This window comes from Anabrus simplex, chromosome 2, assembly GCF_040414725.1.
Source record: "Anabrus simplex isolate iqAnaSimp1 chromosome 2, ASM4041472v1, whole genome shotgun sequence".
NCBI classification, from domain to species: domain Eukaryota; kingdom Metazoa; phylum Arthropoda; class Insecta; order Orthoptera; family Tettigoniidae; genus Anabrus; species Anabrus simplex.
In genome coordinates, this window is record NC_090266.1 from 686,438,430 (window position 1) to 686,458,320 (window position 19,891).

A 19,891-nucleotide genomic window follows, 5' to 3' on the forward strand; every position below is an offset into this window, starting at 1 on the left:
TAAGGACCCGGTTTCGATTCCCAATCGGATCATGAGATTTTAATCGTGAACGATTATTTCCTTTGACTGGGGGCATACGTGTTTTACTGTCCTATCACTGAAAAATGTCGTGGAATACTTGTTTGATCCATAACCTGTCTTACTGAAGAAGGATTAGAAAAGATGACTTAAAACATAAATATAGAAGGAATAAATCAGACAGGTGATAACCCAAAAAAGTTTGACTTGCTAACTTATATTAAAAATTTAGCTCCACTTGAGATAAATCTGTCACGATTAACTTTCCTAAATCTTTATACATGCCCAGAGGGGCTGTCCCTCCAAGGCGGTGAAGGCGAACTCATTTCACCAGGAAGAACGTGGGTTAGGAAGTCAAAAATTGTAATAAACGAGATTTCCTCTTCTAAGGTTAACTCAGCCTACACCAAAAATTAGTATCAGGTTAATTCCTGGGGGCAAAGGCGCCCAGGCATAGAACTAACTCTATCCTACTCGGTGCTGAGATTACGTAAAGAGGAAGTATTTACCTTCCACTTCTTCAAGGGCCTCTATGAAGATGGCTCTGCTTTACAAGACAATTAGATTATCAGTCTTTCTCTAACCGCAATGACGCTGTGAGTACGCTGTCCAAGTTTATAGCTCTAAAGTCCAGATAACCGCGCGTGTACTTGCAAGTTTATCTTTACAATGTGACACGGTAAAATCATTTACTTTTTTAATAATTTAGCATTAATTTAAAAAATGGGAACACGAATCCCAAAATCTGTAGGTCTATAACTGAAAACACAATCATGAAGTGACTATGAAATTCAAGAGCGTACGAGAAACCTTTTTGGTAGCAGTATACTCGTTCCTCAAGTAACAACTTCCTTTTTCTTTTTTTCTTCTTTTTTTTTGCTATTTGCTTTACGTCGCACGGACACAGACAGGTCTCCTGGCGACGATGGCACAAGAAAAGGCTAGAAGTGGGAAGGAAGCGGCCGTGGCCTCATTTAAGGTACAGCCCCAGCATTTGCTTGGTGTGAAAATGGGAAACCACGGAAAACCATCTTCAGGGCTGCCGACAGTGGGGCTCGAACCCACTATCTTCCGAATACTGGATACTAGCTGCACTTAAGCGACTGCAGCTATTGAGCTCGGTAGAAACAACTTTTCTGCGCCTTCTTTGACAATATCGGATATCCCAGTAAAACGGAAATGAAGATGCTTACAAAGAGTAATATCAAAACTGGTGGGTGAACCTTCCCGTAAATATAGATGGGGGACTTCGTTACAATCTTGTTTACATCAAAGCTACTCTAGTTGTAATTCCGGACACTGATCACATGATTAAAAAAAAAAAAAAAAAAACAGGCCAACGATGATGAGATTTGGACCCATTACTCTTTAGAGTACAAATCTGGACGTCAGAGGTAAACTACCGTAAATGCACAAACGATGATTTTTGAGGTTTTTGTCGTATGTGACTTGTTTTGGTCATTTTTTCTTAGGGGTACACTATTGCATGTTTATGTTTCGCAGGAATGAAGATAAGCTATGCGATACCATGGCATGTGCGAGGTGAAAAGTAGCGTAGCCAGGATAGGCTACAAAATGGGCTACAAAATGATGGTAGAACACAATGAAGGTGCATGCATGACTTGTCATTACAGAGGCACTGATATAAGAGAATTACAGAACCGTTGGTTCTACAGTTATGTATCTGAATGTTTATTTAGTTTATTGTCATTTTCTGTATATTTTATTTTTGTAAAAATTCCATGTTGGGCGGGGGGGGATCTAACCCCCAGTAACCTCCTCCCTTGACTACGCCGCTGAGGAGAACCCAACGATAAACAATGGTAAGTGATCATTCAACAATTCTATCTTATGCCTTCCGCCGCACTCCTTATCGTATTGACTCTTACGATAGTTTACCTCTGACGTCCAGAAATATCAGTCTTATAGCCAGTGCTTGAACACACTAAACTATTCTGGCCATTTAATGATAATAATAATAAGAAGAAGAAGAATAAGAAGAAGGAGAAGAAGAAGAAGAAGAAGAAGAAGAAGAAGAAGAAAAGATGAAGAATAGAAAACGAGTTGAAGTACATTCAGGACTCCCCTCATCCTAAAATTATCTCACTATCCTCACGATAAGCACGGATCAGATCACTTTCTATATAGCCTATTCGCTCCAGCAGCACGTAGCTTTCAGAACTAAGCAGATCATCCTCATTCGCTGGAAGATAAATCGGAGAAAGTTACTCGGTTGCTTAAGGCTAAGGTCTGAGAAATAAAATATTAGTGCTACTTACGGTACATTGGCCAGTTTCTTTCCACTCCTCCCCCAAAACGTTGACACCCACACAAGTGCTCCCCTCATCTTAAATTGCTTAGCGACGGACATATTAGTGGATCCTCTTTTTCAACACGATTACATCGTTGGTGCAACGATGCAGGCAGCCTATACCAAAAGCATCAAAAATACAGAAATCACATTGACATTTTGAAGGAGTCCATGTATTTCTCCTTTCTTGCAAGAGCAGTGGCTCGATTTGGCCATAACCACAGTTTTGAAAAGAGAGAGACAGCGAAAGAAAGAAAGAAAGAAAGGAAGGAAGGAAGGAAGGAAGGAAGGAAGGAAGGAAGGAAGGAAGGAAGGAAAGAAAAATAAGATAGCAGAGTTATTCCGTGACTTCGATGGTGTATTCAAGAAGTTGATCAGCAAGCACGTTTGTGTCTTATGGCTGTAAACTTTCATTTGCGATTGCGCACTTTCAAAACTAAGCAAATATACGGTCATCACCTTCAAAGTTCTAGCCTTTTCCTATCCCTTGGTCACCGATAACTTGTCGGTGTAAGTATTACGGTAAATAGATATCAAAAGACAAAGATGATTAGCTCATTGATTTTAATAATAATAATAATAATAATAATAATAATAATAATAATAATAATAATAATAATAATAATAATAATGTCATTCGCTTTACGTCTCACTAACTACTTCTACGATTTTCGGAGACGCCGAGGAGTCAGAGTTTAGTCCCGCATGAGTTCATTTACGTGCCGGTAAATCTACCGACACGAGACTGATGTATGCCATGCCACGCTGGAGTCAGTAGGCCAGCGCCTCAACCATCTGTCTGAGACAAGACGGAGGTGCTAAATCCAGAGTATGGTCGATATTTGTCCGATAGGAGGCATCTGCCGAGTCAGTCAGTTCACTGCAACATCATTTATAAGACGGGCGGTTCTCAGAAAACTCATGTAGGCCCTACACATTTCCACTCATTTTTTTCTTAGAATTTGCTTTACGTCACACCGACACAGATAGGTCTTATGGCGACGATGGGACAGGAAAGGCCTAGGAGTGGGAAGAAAGCGGCCGTGGTCTTAATTAAGGTACAGCCCCAGCATTTGCCTGGTGTGAAAACGGGAAGCCACGGAAAACTATCTTCAGGGCTGCCGACAGTGGGATTCGAACCCACTATCTCCCGAATGCAAGCTGACCGCACGGCCAACTCGCCCGGTGCTTGATGTGTTAATGCGATGCTAAACAACTAACAAAAAGCAATTGATTTGGAATTTGAGTTTGTAAAAGTGCTTTCTTTTCTTTTCAATTTGCCGACACAGGTAGGTCTTATGGTGACGATGGAAGAGGAAAGGGCTTAGAGTGGGAAGGAAGGTGCCATGGCCTTAATTAGTGGGGTTCAAACCCACTATCTCCCGAATGCAAGCTCACAGCTGCGCGACCCTAAGAGCACAGCCAACTCGCTCGGTGTAAAAGCTTACTTTTCCAGGTTGTGTCTCTGTGATACAATAAACAAACAACACTTTGTAACTTTATTATTGCATTGCAACCTTGATATTCCAAACATTGTTTTGTGGTGTATTAGCCTTGAGACCTGTTTCCCAAACTGAGGGTCCCGATCCCAAAAGGGCCGCGATATGTTATATGAGGGCGTCGGGGGAAGAGGGACGGTGGATATTTGGATTTTATTATTATTATTATTACTATTATTATTATTATTATTATTATTATTATTATTATTATTATTATTATTATTATTATAACAACATTTAAACGGTTTCATGTTTCCTTTTTAAGAAATATATAATACATACTATTTCACAGAAGTATACAGAATGTATGTACAGTAAACTACAAATTACTACACTTCGCAAGAGAATGATCAGTGAGTAGCCTGAGTCTGTTCGCCATCAATTAATCGTTCAGTGTATGGTTGTACATTAGGTACAGACATTATTAAATCATTTTCTAACTGCAGTCTATTCCTAGGTTTGGTCGTGATGTTCAGTGTTAATGAAGATGTGGAACAATTCTGGCTAGCCAGAAGAACAGAATACTCTGCTCTGGTGTCTGTTGTGCTGGAAGTACTTATTCTTTTCTGCACCTCATATCTCTACGGAATTGGATTTTCATCAACTTGGAAATGAATAATTGTTAAGCAGCGAAGTGAACAGAGTGACAGAGAGGGTCGCAAGAATTTAATTTTCGAAAATGGGATTTTGTGTGCTAGGAGTCTGGGAACCGCTTTCCCAGATAATGGGGAAGGCATGATTGTGCATGAATTAGTACAATCGCGACAGAGAAAGACTTATTCACCTCTCTGCAGTCGAAGGAATTCTGGTCGTTTAACCTGGACTTCCCTTCCTCGGCCAGCGTACGTCCGAGGTGAGGAACGCATCATTAGCATGGAGTGAGGTCATACTTCTATTTTTTATTTTATTTTTTACTCTTTGATTTACGTCGCACCGACACAGGTCTTAGGGCGACGATGGGATAGGGAAGGCCGAAGAAGGGGAAGGGAGCGTCCGTGGCCTTAATTACGATACAGCCCCAGCATTTTCCTGATGAGAAAATGGGAAACCACGGAAAACCATCTTTAGGGCTGCCAACAGTAGGGTTCAAACCAACTATCTCCCGGATGCAAGCTCACAGCTGCGCGACCCTAACAGCACGGCCAACTCGCCCGGTGGCCACACTTCTACTGTTTTATCTAAAGTAATAATAATAATAATAATAATAATAATAATAATAATAATGATGATGATGATGATGATGAAAAAATGAAATGTCGTATGGCTTTTAGTGCCGCGATATCCCAGGACGGGTTCGGCTGACCAGGTGCAGCTCTTTCAATTTGACCCCCGTAGGCGACCTGCGCGTCATGATGAGGATGAAATGATGATGAATACAACACATACACCCAGCCCCCGTGCCATTGGATTTAACCAATTAAGGTTGAAATCCCCGACCCGGTCGGGAATCGTACCCGGGACCCTCTAAACCGAAGGCCAGTACGCTGACCGTTCAGCCAGCGAATCGGACATAATAATAATAATAATAATAATAATAATAATAATAATAATAATAATAATAATATATTGCTTTTACGTGCCACTAACCTCTTTTACGTTTGTTCTGAGATATCAAGCTGTCAGAGATTTGTCCCGCAGGAGTTCTTTAACGTGCCAGTAAATCTACTGACGCGAGACTAACATAGTTGAGCACCTTCAAATACTACCGGCCTGAGCCGAAATCGAACCCGCCAACTTGAGCTCTACCACATGAGCTACCTAACCGGTTTTTATGTAAAATATAAGCTACATTTTTAAACTTTCTCTTGCATTCATAGACATGTGTTTTTTGTTTTTTTTTTTGCTAGTTGCTTTACGTCGCACCGACACAGATAGGTCTTATGGCGACGATGGGACAGGAAAGGGGTAGGAGTGGGAAGGAAGCGGCCGTGGCCTTAATTAAGATACAGCCCCAGCATTTGCCTGGTGTGAAAATGGGAAACCACGGAAAACCATCTTCAGGGCTGCCGACAGTGGGGTTCGAACCTACTGTCTCCCGAATACTGGAATCTGGCCACACTTAAGAGACTGAAGCTGTCGAGCTTGGTCTTTTTTCTTTTAATTTGGCTGTGATCGCTATCATTTTTCTAATCAAATGACTATTGGTTTCTGTTTTTGAACAGAACTTCATACCAGCGAAACATGCATTTCAGTAGTTACCGCTACCACGTGTTCATTCATCAAACAATAAAAATATGCTCCAAACTTCAGTACAATATACTACATGTTTTAGCAATTTTTGTTGTTTGGCAAGGTAATAAACAATGTGTCTATTTCATTTCTTGCTATTACACTGTTGTGGTGGTGGTGATTGTTGAATTAAGAGAAGTACAAAAATACTGTGAAGTAGCCGACAGTATATACATATGGAGAATTTAAACAGTTATTCCGCAACCGCATCATCCCCATTCTGCTGTTTATGTAAAGCGGGGCGAGTGCCTAACTTTCAAAGGAAGATCCCATCTGTGTAGGGTGTGTCTGCCAGAGTCACATTTACACGATGTGGAACAATCGAAATGTTATATTTGTCCTTGAGGATACGCTCGAATGTAGTGGTGGGTCACGTAGAGTTTCTCGACTCAGTTTCAGTCACATTCGTGGGTTTACGGGCAAACGACATTACGTCAATTTTTGACATTACGACATTTTCACACTACCCTACATTCACTGGTGATATTAATTTCGTGCGAGGTCATTTTGGTTACTTAATTTTCTAATCTTTATTTTCTTAGTAAATCTCAAGAAGTCCGCTTCTGTGGTGTAGTGGTTAGTGTGATTATCTGCCACCCCCAGAGGCCCGGGTTCGATTCACGGCTCTGCCACGAAATTTGAAAAGTGGTTCGAGGGCTGGAACGGGGTCCACTCAGCCTCGGGAGGTCAACTGAGTAGAGGGGGGTTCGATTCCCTCCTCAGCCATCCTGGAAGTGGTTTTCCCGTGGTTTCCCACTTCTCCTCCAGGCAAATGCCGGGATGAAACCTAACTTAAGGCCACGACCGCTTCCTTCCCTCTTCCTTGTCTATCCCTTCCAAACTTCCCATACCCCCATAAGGCCCCTGTTCAGTATAGCAGGTGAGGCCGCCTGGGCGAGGAACTGGTCATTCTCCTCAGTTGTATCCCCGACCCAGAGTCTGAAGCTCCAGGACACTGCCCTTGATGTGGTAGAGGTGGGATCCCTCGCTGAGTCCGAGGGAAAAACCGACCCTAGAGGGTAAACAGATTACGAACGAACGAACTAAATCTCAAGAAAGTAATTTCATTAATGTAAAATACACTAATACAATGCCAGCTATGCCAGGCTAAGTAACTCACCCGGTTGAGCGCTGGCGTTCTCTGCAGGTTTAGTCCTGGTTCAAACCTGTGATATTTGCAGGTGCCAAATAGTCCTACATCAGTCTCGTGCCGGTAGGTTTACTGGCATGTTGTGGGACAAAATTCGGCATCTCGGCATCTCCGAATACCATAAAATGTAATTAATGAGATGTATAACTATTATCATTATTATTATTATTATTATTATTATTATTATTACAGCTACACAGCGCTATTCTAGATGCTCTTAAAACTTATTTGCTTTATTTTAAAGTAAAATGTCCTAATCCTTACGTTGAGAGCAGATGCTTCAATGAAAGGCTGTGAAACTTTCTTCTTATTCTACTACAGCTTTTTCCCACACAGCCTTGGGGTTGCGGGTGCGTACTGTGTCGCACATATGGGTTTGGTCCTGTTCTACGGCAGGATACCCTTCCTGACGCCAACCCTATGTACAGGGAAGTATCCTAACTTAACCTAACCCCATGGTACTACAGCCCTGAAGGGCCTTTGCCTACCGAGCGACCGCTGCTCATCCCGAAGGCCTGCAGATTACGAGGTGTCGTGTGGTCAGTACGACGAATCCTCTCAGCCGTTATTGTTGGCTTTCTAGACCGGGGCCGCTGTCCTGACCGGGAATCTAGCCCGGGGCCTCCGGGTGAGAGGCAGGCACGCTACCCCTACACTACGGGGCCGGCAGGGAAGTATCCACTATTGCGTATTTCTGTGGTGGTTGGTAGTGTGATGTGTTGTCTGAATATGAAGAGGAGAGTGTTGGTACAAACACAGACATCCAGTCCCCGAGACGGAAGAATTAATTAGACGCAATTAAAATTCCCGAACCGGCCGGGAATCTAACCCGGTAACCTCTGAATCGAAGGCCGCTACACATGACCATTCAGCCAAGGAGTCGGACAAAGGCTGTGTAAACCTTCTAACCTGTTTTTCTCACAAGTAAGGTTTTTGACTTAGCCTAATGTGTTTTGCTTGTAAGCCGTGTTATGGCTAATGAAATGTGAAAGGATACAATTGCTGAAAAACATGTTCATTTCAGGCCAGTTGGAGGTCATACTATGTTTATAACTAGAACAGCTGATGCTACAACAAAAGTCATGTTTCTAAGGATTTGTTACAGAAATGCAGAACAGGTAGAGAAGGTCGGAGAGGACATTGGAAGTATGCTGCTACTAAAACACACGATAAACGAGTGACCCACACAGGAAAGGGAAGCGATGTAAAGGAAGAAGATAACACAGAGATTGGGAGCTTATGGATACTAAAATTCAAGAATATACAAATTACAAAGCGAGGGAGGAACAGCGAGCTTGACGGCTTCAACCGCCGCCCGGCCAGCGTAGCTCAGATACTGTGGTATTGGCAGCGTAACTCAACATAGGCTTGGCTGCTGATTCGAATCTGATCTACAGCATGGATGCGCGTGTCTAATGTGATGTATTAGTACTTATTTATTGCGCCACGGTTTGGTCAGAAGCCATAGTATTCAGTGTACTCTCATTATAGTTAAAATAATATGTGGGCTCTGCAGTCAACACATGATGAAGTTCGAAATTTATTTGAAAGGGAGATGATTTTAAAAAATAAAATATAAAGGCCATTTCTTTATTGCTATCTAACATGTGTTTAATTGAATTACTGGTATTAATAAGAGTATCGGCAGAAAAGTCAAAATTATTATTCTTACTTGTTTCTGGTAAAGGTGATCCTCATATAGGCCACATATAGGAGTAGGCCTATATACAGTATGTAATGTTTAAATGTAAATAATTAGGTGATTGAGTGGGCATTGAGTTGATAATAAATAAATAAATAAATAAATAAATAAATAAATAAATAAATAAATAAATAAATAGTCCGCCTCTGTGGTGTAGTGGTTAGCGTGATTAGCTGCCACCCCCGGAGGCGCGGGTTCGATTCCCGGCTCTGTCACAAAATTTGAAAAGAGATATGAGTGCTGGAACGGGGTTCACTCAGCCTCTGGAGGTCAACTGAGTAGAGGTGAGTTCGATTCCCACCTCAGCCATCCTCGAAGTAGTTTTCGGTGGTTTCCCACTATTCCTCAAGGCAAATGCCGGGATGGTACCTAACTTAAGGCCACGACCGCTTCCTTCCCTCTTCCTTGTCGATCCCTTCCAATCTCCCCATCCCCTCACAAGGCCCCTGTTCAGCATAGCAGGTGAGGCTGCCTGGGCGAGTTACTTGTCCTCCTTCCCAGTTGTATCACCCGACCCGAAGTTCCGACACACAAAAGCCAACCCTGGAGGGTAAAATAAATAAATAAATAAATAAATAAATAAATAAATAAATAAATAAATAAATAAATAAATAAATAAATAAATAAATAAATAAATAAATAAATGCGTGAGTGTATGTGAGAGAGAAGGGATTAAAGTGTATACGTAGTAAAGTATAGGCTAACACTGACATCACTCTAAAATGTTTATGGAGCGAGTGTTATGATGTTTGGTACTCCGTTCCTTTTCATCGTACCGGGCAAGTTGGCCATGCGATTAGGGGCACGCAGCTGTGTGCTTGCATCCGGGATACAGTGCGTTCGAACCCCACTGTCGGCAGCCCCGAAGATGGTTTTCCGTGGTTTCTCACTTTCACACCAGGCAAATGCCGGGGCTGTACCTTAATTAAGGCCACGGCCGCTTCCTTCCCATTCCTAGGCCTTCCCTATCCCATCGTTGCCGTAAGACCTATCTGTGTCAGTGCGACGTAAAGCAACTTGCTTGCACTGTATTTATTCGCTGATCGCACTGAACGCTATGTATTCAAGACAGGCGTACTTTAAGCACCTTTCCTTCACATGGTTTTTCGTAACTATTTTTGTCCTAAGTAGGTTTAGAAGCTGGGATAGTGTCCTCCTTATAAGCCACATTCACTTCCCAATTCCACACCTACCTCATTAGGAGTATAATGAAGAGTAAGAAAGGTAAAATTAATGCTTGTAGGACGAAATGAAATGAAATGAAATGGCTTTTTAGTGCGGGGAGTGTCCGAAGACATGTTCGGCTCGCCAGGTCCAGGTCTTTCGATTTGACACTCGTAGGCGACCTGCGCGTCGTGATGAGGGTGAAATGATGAAGACGACACATACACCCAGCCCCCATACCAGCGGAATTAACCAATGATGGGTAAAATTCCCGACCCTACCGGGAATCGAACGCAGGATCCATGTCACCAAAAGCCAGCATGCTAACCATTTAGCCATGGAGCCGAACGTTTGTACGTTAAAGCCAAATGTTGTGCTTAGCAGTTCATTTAGTCTGCATTCAGAAAGAAAACATGTGAGTATATTGAAAGAGGCTAGTTCCATCTCTTGAAAACGTAGAAGACAAAGAAAATAATAATAATACCTCCATCTAACTTCCACATACATCTCAACTATATCTACCGGTAATATAATCTACGATATGATTATATTAGCAAATGAAGTCAAAATATGTGGGGAAGAAGTTTTTGTTTGAGAGTCTTTGCTAAAGTGTGGCATTTCATTAGGTCTTGTAACTGAAGCAACCAAAGCCAGAGGACCACTCAGACAGTTAACCTCGTTAGATACATCTTATAAGAATAAAAATGCCCATCATATTGTCTCGCAATATGGTCAATGGCACAGATTGTAGCAATATTTCAAACAAAATATCAATTTAATTGTGTTTCTTGTTCATTTCACTCCGTGGTCCATACTTCGGGACGACCACCTTCCCTCCCTACGGCTGCTGCATTGTCTGCCAGGGACAATAGCGCATTAATGGCTCCCATTGTTTGCTTTTTCGAGAGCTCTTCTAAAACAAATTCCTGCCCTTCCATTTATCAAATTGTCCAAACTCCATTTCAGTATTAGAAGCAAATCAGGTAATGCATTGATAATGAACTTGTTCTGAGAACAGGACTGGCAGCAGTAAAAGCCTGGAAAGTAGGGAGAAACTCCAAAAGAGCTGAACTGTGAAGTAGTGAATATTTGTGTCCAGTACCTGCTTGCTCGTTGCCGCCCGTTCCCAGCGAAGGCCTGGTAGCGAAGAAGCAGCAGACGCAGACGGCGCGCTCGCATTTACCTGTAAGTCGATAAGCAAATCTGTCAGTTTGGTAGAGAGAGACGGACTTACACATATGAGGAGCAAAGAGACGAGGAGAGATGACGCGGCGCAGTGATGGGAAGCAATGTGGTATGAGGCAGAGAAGAATGGGAGGGAAAACACAAGGCCAGAAATTGTTAAGAGGTGGAGGTAGAGCAAACGAAACAAAGAGGAAGAAAGAAATCCTGGAAGCATTATTTACACAGGCCTTGTTAGCTTTTCAGAAGTAGGAAAAAATATGGCAAAAAGTCAACACTCAAGTCTTAAGAGCATACATGTAAAATAAATGTTGTGTCAACAGAGATACTGTTCTTCCTCTGACTTTACTGTACTGTGTTGACTGCCCTATTTCACTACGTACGAGCAGTCTTGTACGCTGCAGCGTCACAAACATAGTTGGCAAAAAGAGTTTTAAAACTTGAGGGATACTTTAGAAAGAACTGATAAACTTGGTTCGGCATGGGAATACTGCATGATAAGTCTTCAGACTCTTCAGACTGAATACTGAATAATAATGCATTATCTCCAGGAGGGCTCATGCGCCCGATGGCTTATCCCCCATCCCACCCTCCACTCTCCACAAGTCAACTTCTTACGCTGCAATTGATTTTAATAATAATAATAATAATAATAATAATAATAATAATAATAATAATAATAATAATAATAATAATAATAGGGAGCCTCCGTGGCTCAGACGGCAGCGCGTCGGCCTCTCACCGCTGGATACTGTGATTCAAATCCCGGTCACTCCATGTGAGATTTTTGCTGGACAAAGCGGAGGCGGGACAGGTTTTTCTCCGGGTACTCCGGTTTTCCCTGTCATCTTTCATTCCAGCAACACTCTCCATTCTCATTTCACAGCATCTATCAGCCATTAATAAATCACTTTGGGAGTGGTGACCCCATCGTACTAATAGCCTATATCTGCTTCATTCATTCAATCCCTGACCCGGTCAAAGACTGGAAAACAGGTTGTAGGTTTTCAATAATAATAATAATAATAATAATAATAATAATAATAATAATAATAATAATAATAATAATAATAATAATAATGTTACTTGCTTTACGTCCCACTAACTACTTTACGGTTTTCGGAGACGCCAAGATACCGGACTTTAGTCCCGCGGGAGTTCTTTTACGTGCCAGTAAATCTACCGACACGAGCCTGACGTATTTGAGCATCTTCAAATACCACCGGACTGAGCCAGGATCGAACCTGCCAAGTTGGGGTCAGAAGACCTGCGCCTCAGCCGTCTGAGCCACTCAGCCCGGCTGTTATGGATTTGGCCCAGTTTTACGGACTGATGCCTTTCCAGACACCAATCCTATGTAAAGGGATGTATTCACTATCGCGTGTTTCTGTAGTAGTCAGTAATGTGGTGTGTTGTGTATATAATGAGACATGTAAGACAAATAAAAACAGTCTCCAAGCCAGAGGAATTAAACGCACGCAGTTAAAATTCTCGGCCCGGCCGGTAATCGAATCCGGGACTCTCTGAACCGAAGGCAAGCACGTTGATCATTCAGCCAAGGAGCCTAATAATAATAATAATAATAATAATAATAATAATAATAATAATAATAATAATAAAGGTTTAACGTCCCATTAACTAATTTTATAGTTTACGAAGGCCATACTTTTGTCCCGCAGTTCTTCTATGTGTCCGCTTCAGTGGTGTAGTAGTTAGTATGATTAGCTGCCACCTTCGGAGGCCCGGGTTCGATTCCCGGCTCTGCCACGAAATTTGAAAGGTGGTACGAGGGATTGAAGTTGGTCCTCTCAGCCTCGGAAGGTTAACTTAATAGAGGGGGGTTCGATTTCCTCCTCAACCATCCTCTAATTGGTTTTCCGTGGTTTCCCCACTTCTCCTCCAGACACATGCCGGGGTGGTATCTAACTTAAGGCCACGGTCGCTTCTTTCCCTCTTCCTTGTCTATCCCTTCCAATCTTCCTATCCCCCCACAAGCATCCTGTAGAGGCTGTGAGGCTGCCTGGGCGAGATACTGGTCCTCCCTCCCATTTGTATCGCGGACCAAATATCTCACGCTCCAGGACACTGCCCTTGAGGCGGTTGTGACGTGAGACTTTGGGTCGGAGGATACAACTAAGGACGAGGCTAAAATAGTCAGCGTAATGACCTTCAGTTTATAGGGCCCCAGGTTCGATTTCCCATATGGCCGGGAAATTTCGCCCAGTCCGGTTAATTCCTCTGGTGTAAAGGTTGGGGGTTTGAGATCGTTTTAATACACATTTTTATCTACATGCAACATGCCACACTATCAACCATCACAGACATTTTCCACATAGGGTTGTCTTCAGGATGGACACCCGGCCGTAAAACTGGACTTAGTCCACATTAGTTCCGGTCCTAGATAATTGAGAATAGATCAATAATAATAATAATAATAATAATAATAATAATAATAATAATAATAATAATAATAATAATGATCTTCCTATAGTAAACTCCAACGTACAGCTCGCATAGCAATAAAGCGTACTCATCGGATATGTCGACAAATTTATGAAAAGTGAAAGAGTACAAAGGAGCCTGTTGTCTCAAGTGCTTAGAATACGAAACAAACCCAATTTTGTTCAAGAACACCCATCACGTCGAAAGTTGGTGAATGTTTTCGTCTAAGAGATTTGAACATCTTGATGAACAAACACAGTTACTCGATCGGTGCGAATTTTGCCTGACAACCTGTGTTGTTGCGATATCGACTAGGGTAAGTATTGAGAACGAAATGATCGTGGTCTGTATCCTCCGTTCATCTCCTTTCAAAGTGGGAGACCACATAAAACCGCTTCGAGGATGGTCGTGGATTTGAATAAACTTCTTCCTAAGGCTGAGTGCACCCCGTAGCAGTCACCGAAGCTAGTCCTATATTTGTAATAGAGTCGAAAGTTGGATCCGAGCTAACTGATCCGGAAGCTACAGCGCTAACCTCTGCGCTACAGGAGCAGCCCCGCGCCTAAAGTGTCTGCGTTCTTTCGCAAGGGAAATACAGTAGTTATGTATGCTAGTGCTTCCTATCTTCATTACCTACCCATCCCTGCTCTTCAGTTGAAGAGCTAGGCTGAGTAGCTCAGATGGTAGAGGGCTGGTCTTCTGAACTCAAGCTGGCAGGTTCAGTACCAGATCAGTTCGGTGGTATTGGAAGGTCCTCAAATACGTAGCGTCGTGTCGGTAGGTTTATCGGCTTATAAAAATCTCCTGCGGGACAAAATTTCCGTACCTAGGTGTCTCGAAAAGCCGTAGAGAGTATTTAGAGGGACGAGAAACTATTATTATTATTATTATTATTGAATACTGTACACTGCATCTTCTGATTGTACGTATTGATAATAATGGGACCGAGCTCGATAGCTGCAGTCGCTTAAGTGCGGCCAGTATCCAGTATTCGGGAAATAGTAGGTTCGAACCCCACTGTCGGCAGCCCTGAAGATGGTTTTCCGTGGTTTCCCATTTTCACACCAGGCAAATGCTGGGGCTGTACCTTAATTAAGGCCACGGCCGCTTCCTTCCCATTCCTAGCTCTTTCCTGTCCTATCGTCGCCATAAGATATATCTGTGTCGGTGCGACGTAAAGCCAATAGCAAAATAATAATAATAATAATAATAATAATAATAATAATAATAATAATAATAATAATAATAATAGGCTTGCATGTTTTATTTCATGTCAACTACAGTATAATATGCTACGCTACTTGAACGTATACTGCGGACCAAACGCCGAAAGTAAACAATAACAATGACTTGAACTGCAGAATGTATACATAGCAACATACGAGACTACTGCCTAGTCATAGACAGAAAGAGAAATCATACATGAGCTCTAGGATACGAGGCAAGGTTTGGAGAGTTCACACAAAGATATAGGCTCTACCCATAGAAAATACTGTATGTATGTGTAATTTTTCTGTCAATGCATTTTTCTTGAAATACCGTTGTAGCCGAGTGCGCTAACGTTAGATGGCAGGCCCGAAACGTTTGTACAGTTCAGACATCGTCGTGATTTATCCCGTGTGTAGTTTATCAACACTAAGAGAGTGAAATTATGAAATAATTCCATATTTCATACATGAAAGCACTTATCACAAAATACAGAAGTGCATTCATAGGGTAACAGGTCTCATGGACCCTTACCTCGCTGACAGATTGTACGCAGCCCATTATAATGGAAGCGCTTTATTATCCCCGTTCAGGAGGGAGTTTTAATTTTTTTTTTTTTTTTAGCGTATGGCTTTTAGTGCCGAGATTGTCCGCGAACATGCTCGGCTCGCCAGTTCTGTAGCTGCTTCTTGTCTGCTATACCCCATGGGGGTAATAATGGCGTGTGGCCTCCGGAGTGGCCCGGTGCAGGTCTTTCGAGTTGACACCTGATAGGCGACCTGCGCATCTGTGAGGATGGAGCTCTTCGTGTGATGAATTCTAATGCTGAAGAGGGCACGGACACCCAGCCATCAGAATTAACCAATCAAGATTAAATCCCCGACCCGGCCGGAAATCGAAACCGGGGCCCCTTTGACCAAAGGTCAGTACACTAACCATTTAGCCATGAAACCGGACATATACCGCTGTCTGGGGGTGTTGTCGTTGATATAGATGTAATAGTGGGAAGGAAGCAACCGTAGCCGTGAGAAAGTTATCATCCCGGCATTTGCCCGGCGTAGAAATGGGAAACCACGGGAAATTTCGATGAAGGTCGATGGGGGATTCGAACCCACCTGCATCTCGATTACAGTGCTAGCAGCAGCATTAACTGGCCGTGCCTCAACGCACGGATTAACGACAGTCACTAGACTGGGGCCGCTACATTTTCGGATCAGATTTCTTCACAAGTCTTCGTGATTCCGAAACCAATCTTTAATTTTTTTTGTTGCTATTTTGCTTTACGTCGCACCGACACAGATAGGTCTTATGGCGACGATGGGACAGGAAAGGCCTGGGAATTGGAAGGAAGCGGCCGTGGCCTTGATTAAGGTACAACCCCAGCATTTGCCTGGTGTGAAAATGGGAAACCACGGAAAACCATCTTCAGGGCTGCCGACAATGGGATTCGAACCCACTATCTCCCGGATGCAAGCTCACAGCTGCGCGGCCCTAACCGCACGACCAACTTGCCCGGTTCTTAAAATTTTAGCTGCGCCGGGGATCGAGTAATTGGCATCCCAGTTTAAAGCTTGTGACGCTGAGGAATGAGCGAGTTGGATACGCAGTTCGCGTCACGCAGTTGTGAGCTAGCATTCGGGAGATAGAGGGTTCGAATCCCATGTCGGCAGTCCTACATATGGTTTCCCATGGCCTATCCTCTCCTCCAGACACGACTTCGATTGTCTAGTGGAATAAGTCGAATCGGTCGAAATGACCTTAATAGGGCACTATGCAACTGACTGCGTACAGTTTGTGCAGATATACGGACTCCAGTTGCCCTCAAGAAGTCATCTCGTAATTGCTGAGCAGTCGATGTTAGCCTAGTCTGCTCTGTGCTGCCTGATGTTGTCACTCTCGGTCTGTCTGTTACATCATTGGTCTCACGGTACCTTTTCCACTTTTTTGACACTGCACTAGGTTAACATCTACGATGCGTGATACTGCTGCTTGTGTATGTCCACCGGAAACCAAAGAAGACCGTCTTCAGTGCCACCGTCAGTGGGGTTCGAACCCACTATCTCCCGAATGCAAGTATTGACTTCTACGTGACACAAATCACGCAGCCACTCGCTCGGTCATCCGGGATTCAATGCGACGGCCGGGTGATGCATGTATGAACGCTAACGGAGAGCATTTGGATCATTTCATGTAAGAAAAAGTTTCATGTGGTTTGCTGTTATGTTCTGTTCCTGTGTGCTTACCATGTAGGCCCTACTATGTGGAGTTGTAGAAAATGAGTTGCGACGCAGTTCGCACCCGCGACCCCACAGGTGTAGGGAAACGCGGTAGAAAAAAAAAAGAAATCTGAGAATTTGTTATCAAGAAGCAAGCCATTTTGAAGGGGTAAAGGAATAATCAATTGTGAACGCATATCGTCGCTTAAAAACGGAGACCTCATTTTTGAGAGAAATCTGATTTTACGGAACAAATATCCTGTGGTTGAAGATGGAAAACCAAATTATGCCAAATACAAATTATAAACTAAATTTGGCAATAATCTAATGATTAGTACAGAAAATTAATGGTTTTTTTCTTCAGATTTTCATTTTGCACTTACGAGTTATCTGTAGACAAGTGTAGACAGTGGTGTTAGTTAATTTTAAGCAATTCTGTTGAATATTTCGTTACGTGGTCTCCATAGAACGATCCGGTGGCTTTGTATAGCCACAACGAAATAATAAAATAATATTAGGAGAAGTTGCATATACGAGTTCTCCATTCTTTAAACAATGATAAGTTATATCACCTACTGGGGAAAGGGTGGTCATTGAAACTGTACTGAACTATCGGATCCAAAACCATCCCCCTTGTAGAGTAGTCACTGGTTAACTATTAAGTTGGTTACTGCATTCTCCTAAATAATCCAAAAAACTCATTTCTTTCATTGTTGACAGTTGGTATTTTATATAACTATGAAAATTCAAGATAGGTTGTGCATTGGCATAAGTTGTGCAAGTAAGAAACCAAAGAGATTTCGGTAAGTACTGAATTTTACAAATATTCATCGGCTTTCTACTATCAGAAGAGTACAAACGGATCCAAATTCACGCGATATTGCGTGAGCATCACCGCCGTGAGGAGAGATGACTATCAGGAAAGTTCCAAGTATGGCAAAGCTGGCTAGACCCTTCAACCTGTCTTTCTCGCGTTAACCGTCAAGTTGTGGGAAGGAAGGAGAGTGGGGTTAGTGGCGCATCTTGTCTTGTTTTCAAATGGGCATATTCATGTCTGCGCGCCGAGCATTTCAGTTGCGGCAAGATTTCAAGAGGGCTCGGCTTTTGAGTTACAGCGGTAAATTTATTGTGATATATTTGCTGACTGAATCACAACCAAACCAAACCCCAAGGCACAACAGCTCCGGAGGGCCATGGCCTACCAAGCGACCTCTGCTCAGCCCGAAGGCCTGCAGATTACGAGGTATAGTGTGGTCGGCACGACGAATCCTCTCACCCATTATTCGTGGCTTTCTAGACTGGGTCCGCTATCTCGCGGACAGATAGCTCCTTAACTGTCATCATTTAGGATGAGTGGACCTGAAACCAGCCCTCAGATCCAGGTAAAAATCCCTGACTTGCCTGGAATCGAACCCGAAGCCTCCGGGTAAGAGGCAGGCACGCTACCCCTACACCACGGGCCCGGCGAATCACAATTAGACATTTTTTTAAAACACTGTAGGTGTTAATATGGTCTGACATCAGTGTATCATCAAAGAAAAACTTTGTGCTCGCTCATTCCCGGGAGTGCAGGCCGCTAGCCTGCCTAAAGGCTCTGAAAGGTCTTTATTTCACTCGTAAGGTTCAGCATTTGTTCGCCCTTTTGATGTTATACGGTATTCGACAAAACAAACGACAGTGATATTATTGCTCATCTGCTGTCCACGTTTCCCTAGCAACGAAGTATTTCTTCTTCTACCATTCTTCCCGCACCTGTGGGGTCGTGTGTGCAAACTGTGTCGCACATGTGGATTTGGCCATATTTTACGACCAGATGCCCTTCCTTACGCCAACCCTATGTGGAGGGATGTGGCCACTATTGCGTGTTTCTGTGGTTGTTGGTAGTGTGATGTGTTCTAGCAACGAAGTATTTATTTATTGTATGTAATAGCTTTACTTATTTTGACTTCAGTGTTGTGTTGATTTCTGCACTTACGGTTCTCACAATAGAGCAGAAAGTGTTTATTCCTTACGCTATGACTTACATGTCACACCTTGTTACAAGCACCTTTCCCTCCTGAAATTTGAAGAACTCAGATATCTTCATGTAGTTGTGTTGGTATTCAGATCACTAACGGAGAGAACTCCTGTCATCAAACTTTACATACCTTTCCTCTTTTCACCAGCATCATACACGCTCTGTTACTACATTTGCCATTCTCTTTAATTCAGGTCAGCTGACTATAATCGCTCACTTATTGCGACGGGAACTAGATTATGGAACTCTATTCCAAATAACATCCGCAGCAGTAACTCTTTGGAGACTTTCAAGTCTTCCTACAGAAAATACCTCATAGATGCATAAACAAACGGTGTGAATCTTGATGAGTGAATTATGGTGAGTGTGTGTATGCAACTTAGTTAATTTTCATTCAATTAATTTAAACTTAATTTTACATTAAATTTTATTTGGTGGTTTGACAAATGATATGTACATATTGGCATAATTACTAAGTTGCATTTATTTTGAATTTATATTGCAAATTAGTTTCTTTAAAAATGTTTAGACTAATATTCTCCATAATTTTCTGTCTAATGATGTGGTTAAGTGTAAGTGTAACCATGAGTCCTAACTGCGCCACTACTAAAGACAAATAAATAAAATAAAATAAAATAAAATAAAATAAAATAAAATAATAAAATAAAATAAAATAAAATAAAATAAAATAAAATAAAATAAAACATTATTTATGGTTATACGGAGTGGGGCGTCAGAATGAGCCGAGTTTGCTT

General features: G+C 42.4%; 1 protein-coding gene across 1 annotated transcript in view; it reads right to left on the reverse strand.

Moving 5' to 3' along the window:
* The window catches only part of LOC136863035 (zinc finger protein castor homolog 1), a 610,435-nt gene that overhangs the window by 480,910 nt on the left and 109,634 nt on the right, over positions 1 to 19,891 (reverse strand). The window contains exon 2 of the mRNA XM_067139355.2: positions 11,176 to 11,256. The gene's annotated coding sequence lies outside the window, so the exon portion shown is untranslated. The remainder of the gene's footprint in view (positions 1 to 11,175; positions 11,257 to 19,891) is intronic.